We start from the raw sequence: 8351 nt of genomic DNA on the forward strand, positions 1-8351 counted from the left end.
TACCCAGAACACCTCAGAAACTGAGACAAAAAGAGATTGCCAAACAGAACTGTGTGCTTGTGTGTGTGTACACGAAACATTTATTCATCAAAGCAGAGCGCTATAAAAACATCCCATCAGACTGAAATTAGACAACCGAGGCTCAGGGTGCGACAGGCGCACCCTCACTGTACTAGAAAGCCAGTGAAACGCTTATAAAAATGAACATCCTCATTTTTATGGTCTGTGGTTGCATGATTGAATTGTGCAATTTCAGCTAATATTCACGTCTGTCTGGTATTGTGAAGGTGTAAGAAAAAGCAGGAGAGAAAGAGGAACACTGAAAGGGAAATGAATTTCGGCCCCTCGGTCAGCGGACCATCACAACAGTCGAAGATCCTTAAAACACAGCACGATATTAAAGGAGAGAGTAAAACCACAACATACGCTCTGTCTCTCGCTCACCGTTTGTCATGCAAGCACACAAACCCTCAGTCAGACTGATGAAACACTTCCACACCGACAGAGAGGCCCCAAAATACCCAAACCGTCTTCAGTTACATCTTTCTAAAGTCAAACATCTACCAAAATAAATTACAGTTCCTGACACGAAAAAATATCTTTAATGTCACGCATCAGATATTTCATAAATTTCATAAATGTCAGAAATGTGTCTGTCATGAGAGTTTGAGAAGAGACGTCAACGACGTGTCAAACTGAGCTCAGATTTATCAAGTCTGCAATCCAAAGTCAATATTAGTGAAGATCTCAATATGAACTCAAACATTTCTCATCACATTTACACAAATCCAGAATATTTGACCTCTAAAATAATCTACATTCATTTTCACCTCCATTCACTTCATGGATTTCTCGACATTCACACTCATTTATTTCTCTTTAATTATAAGGAGAAACATCTGAGAACTATAAGCTTTGAAAGAGGAACCTCTGAGCCATTACGTTTTCCAGCAGGTTGTTTTGATATTTTATATCAAGGAGTGTTGTTTAAGATTTGGGGAAAGTTGTATATGGAGTGATGTGTGTGTGTGTGTGTGTGTGTATATTCTGAGTATGTAAAAGTGTTCCACCGGTGTGTGTGTGTGTGTTTAATGCAGAATAGCTTTGCAGGAGTCTTTGTAAAGGTTTGCTTGAGATCTAAGATGATGAATAGATTCAATCGCTCCTTCTGTTCTCTAAACAGCTGCTGAAAGAGACCTGCCGAGAACACACACACACACACACAAGTACACGAGCGCACCCACACACACACACACACACACACAACTGCGCACATGCACACGCACACACACACACACACACACACACACACACACACACACACACACACACACACACAAGTGCGCACATGCACACGCACACACACACACACACACACACACACAAACACACACAGACAGACACACACACACCCCATTAACATAGGTAAATTAGATCAATGCTACACGGACACACACACACACACAATCTGAATTATTCTCATTCAGCACAAAAGCCCTTTTTACCCCCTGAAAGTGAGTTAATTTACCCCTCACACACTCTCTCAGCCGAAAGAATCTTTTCTCTCTAGTTCATTTGTTCGTGAAAGATTCGTTTTTATTCCAGAACGGTTTGATCTTATAAACAAACAGCTGTGAATATCAGGAGTTAATGAAGTGCTCGTGAGATTTAAAAAAATGATGTAAATAAAATTAACTTAAAGCGAAATAACATCAAATAAAATAGATAAATAAATAAAGTGACTTTCTGGGTTGGCTTCAGATCAGGTTGAGGATATGTGTATAAAGTAATTGAGTCCAATTTAGATTTTTACTTTTGAAATAATAAATAAAATAGTCTAGGCGACTAAAATGAATATTCGTAACATTTTCTTGAACTATTTCAGTGTTACATTATTTTGTTCATTAAAGCTTGAAAACCTCTTGTTGGCCTTCAATGATTCCTTGCATCGGTCTGTTTATCATCTATACTGCATATGAAGAATGATCTCCTAACAATTGAGGGACTTTGTTGTTCAGAAACGTCTCTGTTTATTTATCCATATCTGGATGTTTTGGGGCTCTCGTGAGGTCATCTCTCCATCATCTCTTCACGTCCTGTTTACTTCTCTTCGCTCTTTTGTGCTTCTTGTGTTGTTGTCTCTATTGTTGTGCATCACTCGCTGGCTTTCATGTGTGCCAGTTCAGTGTGACATTTCAAGAGTAAAGATGATCTATATTTAAAAAGTGCTTTAAAGCTGGGTGGAAGGGTGTTATCTGACATCTCCAGTACACAGGGTGTCAGAGCTTGTGGTTAAACTGCATTTCTTCAGACCCGAGGAAGAGACACACTTCTTGTTTAAAACTGTTCATTACAACTTCTGTTCGCATATCTATTATTTATAAAGCGCGTTTTCCTAATACACATTACAGAAATAAACACATGCCATTGACTGTTAAAACTTAAAAAAAGTGATTAAGATAAGTTTAGGGATCCCACACACACACAATGTTTCATGTAAATGTTCATCCAAACGGGCCAAAAGCTTGTTTTTTATCATTATATCTCACTCAGAAAAGAAAGTAAAATATATTATCAAGACACCAAAGAGAGAGAGAGAGAGAGAGAGAGAGAGAGTAAGAAAACAGACAGCTTTATATGAGCGTGGTGTTTGTAGGGCTTTGGTGTATGTTCACGGATTCGGGAAGGCAGAGGTGAGATGGCCAGGGTCAGGTTCCAGCTCGAGTGTGTGTGTGTGTCTCATTTGGAGAATCTCATTCGCAGCTCGACATTCAGTGGAGAAGAAATCGAACCTGTCAGAGCCTTCAGGCAGAACACAGCGAGGTGTGGAAGAATTCAGCTCAAGACGAATCAGGACACACGCACACACACTGATAACACACTGAAGGGGTCCGTGCCACACACACACACACACTGATAACACACTGAAGCGGTCCGTGCCACACACACAACACAACAGACCTGGTTCTGCTTTCGGACTTTGTAACAGATCAGAATGTACAATGTCCTGTGGTGTAGTGACACTCCGACAACACGAATCATCTTCACACTGTGTTATTGGCCGGCATCTGTCACATGACCTATTATCATCATCATCATCATCATCTGAGCCAGAAACAAGGGTCAAAATGCCAAAACATCTCGCTGACCTTTCAGCCTCACAGCAAACGTGTGGAAGTGTTAAAATCAGACCATCACCAATTATGTCAATCAATCTCATATCTCTGTCTGTATATTTGAACATTTCAATACTCACTTCATGTGCTGACGTGCGAGTAAACCGAGATCTGCTCCGTAAATGCTGTTATTGCTGAAAAACGTTTTGTAAAATCATATTTCCCCAAATCAGACCAAAGATACTTAAACCATTTTAACATTCAGAAAGAAGTTTAAATCACCAATACACCAACTCAACTGATCTCTTCAGCTACTGTAGTTAATATTTGACATCACCAACCCAAAGACAAAGACTGTAGTCCATCCCTTATGTCAATATATAGAAAGTTTACAATTCACGGACAACTGAGAAGAAGAATAGAATCATGATAATTGAAATATATATAAATCAATAACAATATTTATCTTTTCTCCCTAAACCAATTCTTTAAAAGTTCACTTGAAAACGAGAAATCTTTAATCCTTTATTAATCCTAATGACATGTCAAATCTAAGACTTAAACTTAAAAGTATGAGTTTCTCTCATAAGACATTTTGTTCATCACAAAACACTGAACCCCTTTGACTTCCATTCTCTGAACACAAAACCACTGAAACATTTCTCTTAATATCTTCCCTTGTGTTTCACTGAAGAACTATATAATACCATACTCCCTTTAAATGTACAAATACGTCGCACCACATTTCAGTAAATATTCTTGTGTCAATAACACTCATATGTGTGTAAAAATGAAATCTGATTTTTTAAAGCTATTTTGGGGCAAGTTTAACTGTGCGATGGGGGTGTAATGAAACACTCAGCTCGCGCTTCGATACCATACCGGGTTTGCGATATTTGAAAAAAACAAAAATATGAAACTGACACCGAAATGTTCAGTTATTTCTGTAAGATTTGTTATTTTGTCAAAGAATTGACAACATTCAAGATTTATTCCAACCATCTCTGTGTTAACTAATAAAGACTGAATAGATCTGTCACAGAAAAATAAAACAGAATTTGAACAGAAAAATATTTCATTTAAAAATATATTGCCATAGCTTTACGTCACATATATAAAGTATATATATATATATATATATATATATATATATATATATATATCTTGATGTTTTTGAATTACGATATGCGATACTTTTTATCTTATATATTAAATATATTGTATACACCCCTACTGTGCGATCAACAACTTAAAACATAACACAAAAAAGCTTAACACTTAAAAAATACTGTTTTTGGGTATTCGATAGATGGGTAAAATATGGACAAATCCAAACCGTTACTTTAAATAAACCTAGAAAATGACCATATTTGACCCAACCGTGGGCTGTTAAGAGGCAACGTTAGGTGTAAACAAGGCTTTATGAAAGATAAACATTTCCTCAAATTAACACACAGAAACAAAAATGTGATGATATTGATAAAGAAAAGAAATAGAGTCATTTACGACAGCTTCAAACACAACTCAACCAATCAGAATCAAGGACCAGAGCTCTAAAATATAATACAAATTATCCACAGGGTTGTGTGAGGGGTCAGTGATGAAAGATGTTGTGATAGCTCAGCTGGACAATATGCTAACACACACAAGCACACACACACACGCACACACACACACACACACACACACACACACACACACACACACACACGTGCGCTGGGCATCAGCTTCAGTGGAAAATGTAATATCAGCAGGTGGGGTTGGTCACAGCGTGTGTATATTATTGCGGTACACAGGGATTCTGGCTAAGACACACATGCAGAAGTGACATCACACACACACACAAACACACACACACGCAAAGGGACTCCCACAGACCTGGCACATAAAAGCATAACAAAGTTAAAGTGTTGCCTGCCTCTCTCACCTCAAACATGTCACAGTGCCAAACACTCCCAGACGTTTCCATGCCAACGCTGAAAGTACATCAGCATGTACAGTACGAACACCTGATGTACACGACACTGAACGCATCGACAGTATTCATATTCACACACACATCTGCGGACGCTGTTAGGAGCTCACGAGACAACAACGACAAATACAAACGTGTGAAAAGTTGCATGCTGCATACTATTCGAGAAGTATGCGCTTGGTATACTTTTGGGTCATTTTCTTTCAAATAAAAATATCACAAAGAATATTGAGAAGAGCTGTACAGGTGTCTTCAGCATCACACGCGAGGGCAGTAATGAATGACCAGATGGGGCTTCTGAGCGAACGGTTTAGACAGACAGCGGGTGGCTAACAAAGGACACACACACACACCAGGATTGACTCACAAAAGCACAAATGTAAAGTCGACGGGGTTCACAGAAAGCGGATCAAATCTGAACCCTGATGTGTGTAGTGCATTCACATCTATTAGTCTGGTAGGCCAAAGGTTTTTCGGATGCTTTGGGAGTATTTTCCTCTGTAAAATAACATCACATTTACATTTAGTCATTTAGCAGAAGCGACCGACAGAGAGTTCAGGGAGCAATAAGCGACATGTCATACAGGAGCAATAATACGATAGGCGCTTATACAAAGTTTGACATATCTCAACTCGTTTCAATGCACTGATCTAATCTAATCTTCATTGTTAGACTATTTATTGAACTAAAGAACTGTGAAAACTCACACATTTAACTAATTCTTTTTTGGGGTAGTAATTGTGAACATGTCTCTACGGCCGTTTGCATTGACCAATGTATGGTGATGCGTGCCATTATTGTGGATGTAGAATCATGTTGAACTGTATATAGAAGTAGTTGTGGGTTAACTTACTGTGTGAAAACAGCATCAGTGTTGAGTCACAGTCCAAACAAGACAACAGAAGAAGAAGCTGTGTGTCTGTCAGCTGTCTGTGTGGATCTCCTGGTGTTGTTCTCCAGCGGTGAGTCTCATTGCACACCTGCAGGGAAGAAATCAAACGCATGTTTGACTTCAGGAGGAGATCTTTATGGTCTCTCACCTTTCTCTGTGTCTCTCTCTGGGGTTCATGACCTTTAAGGAGGGGTCAAAGGCTTTGCTCCCGGGGCTTTAGATTGGGGGGGAGCATACAACAGAACACAGCTCTCTTCCAAACCTAGTGAGCTGTCTACCTAGGGACCATGGTGAATAACTAGGCTACTGACGCAGAAGAAAATAAAAAATGGCCCAACATAACCTCTACAAAAATGAACTATGGTTTTACTACAAATAAACGTGGTTATGATAGTAAAACCACGGTAACCACAAACGAACTGTGACTTTACTAACCATTCGAAGTCAAACTGTCATTATGAACCAAACGAATCGAGCAAGAAAATGGTTACTACAATTTTACTGTAATAAAACCATGGTGAATTTTCATAAAGGAATGCTGTAATGCGTCTCTGTATGGTCACAAGAGATCTCTCAGGTCTGTATGATATTTTGCCGTCTAATCATGGCTCATAAATACGTTCAGAAGCAATCCCATGATTCTTTGCATTAAGCCTGGTGACTCTGTCTATGTAAAATGGTGCGCAGAGAAATATATCAATTACAGATACACGCTAATGGTCAATTTTTACACATTTTAGTATTAATAACTTTATAATTTTCCTATGAAATAAAACAAGTGTTACTGTGGAAATCATGCGTGACAAAGAAATCCACAATAAAGCAAATCTGTCTTCAGTCTAAACTTTTTGTCAGGTTTATGTTAGAATGGCCTGTAAGAGAAGCACGCACGCACACACGCACACACACACACACACACACACCAGAGCTGCCTTCACAGTGATTAAACTGCACACACCGGCAAACGCTCTTCAACAAGAGCACAAGAGAATCTTAAGGCCGGTCTGATCTTCCTCCCCAATACCTCGTTCACACAGAGAACAGATCAACCTGACAAGCTGTCCCTCCACACACACACACACACACACCGACAACACTCCCATTACCTAAAGATTGTGTGTGTGTGTGTGATGCATCATGCTGAAGGGCTTCTGCAGCGAGACAGTCTGCCTCTCCTCTCTCAGCTAAACCCTTTGACAGAGTTTTTAATTAAAACTACATTATGATTAACCAGGCAGAAGCCCCCCACCTGCCTCCCCTCTCTCTCTCTCTCTCTCTCTCTCTGTCTTAGAGTTTCTTAGAAGGTCTGATCACAGTCATGAGATGAATCTCTCTTCTCTCTCTCTCTCTCTGTGTATCTGTGTGTGTTAAATATTGGTGCTGGCTAAATATCCTCACCAACATGAAACATTGTGAGGACATGTTACTGATCACCATGAGGTACAAAGACTCATAATTTCAATGAAATGTCACGCACAAGTTTGTGCGAGAGTTTGTGAGATAAAAAAGATCATAAGATCCATAAAAAAACTCTAGGAATCTAGGAAATGACCAACCTGATCTAACTCGTAAGGAGGCCAATTCCTTTGAAATCGTATGTTGAAACAATCGTGTGTGAGTTCACCCCCATTGTTAGATTGACAGGTTGAATTAAAACCCAGGAGGTGGTACAGGACTAAACAACAACACACACACACACACACGATGAGGACATACCATCAACAAAATATTATATTGTGACCCTTTGCATTATTGAGAATTGTTTTAATGAATATATAACACACGCACACGCATTATAATCACTAAAGCATCACATAACTTTGAATGTGTGAGTTTTGGTGTTTGTGTTCAGGTGTAAGCGTTGTGTGTTTCTTTCCTGTAATGTTGTGACCTCTATATAGGTGAACTTTATATTAAAAGTGTGTGTGTGTGTGTTGTACAAAATATCTAAACTAAAGACTGAAGACGAGAGGACGTGACTGTCAAAGTCTGGATTTGACAATTCGAGGGCCAGATCAGGCTGACAATTTGTTAAACAGTTGCTGTGATCGCTTGAAAACGCATTCATTAAAAAACGGCGTCTTAAGACGAACGGCATGATGTGTTCGTCCAGAGAGAATAAAACAGATGCAGTCTTTACGGTGAGAGTTTGGACTGGAGGTGTGAATAAATGCAATCCTCCATAAGAACAGCATTCTCACACCATCTTACACCCGATCTGACAGCAGCGCTCGTGTGTGTGTGTGTGTGCCTCCGGCACAACCGTGTGTCTCGCTGCCCTTCACTACAGGTACCATTTATCTCCACAGATTCATTTCTACGCACAAACACACTTCACCATGATTCCCAACACATCTTGCATCTCAG

The sequence above is a fragment of the Barbatula barbatula genome, assembly GCF_947034865.1.
Source record: "Barbatula barbatula genome assembly, chromosome: 21".
Lineage (NCBI taxonomy): Eukaryota > Metazoa > Chordata > Actinopteri > Cypriniformes > Nemacheilidae > Barbatula > Barbatula barbatula.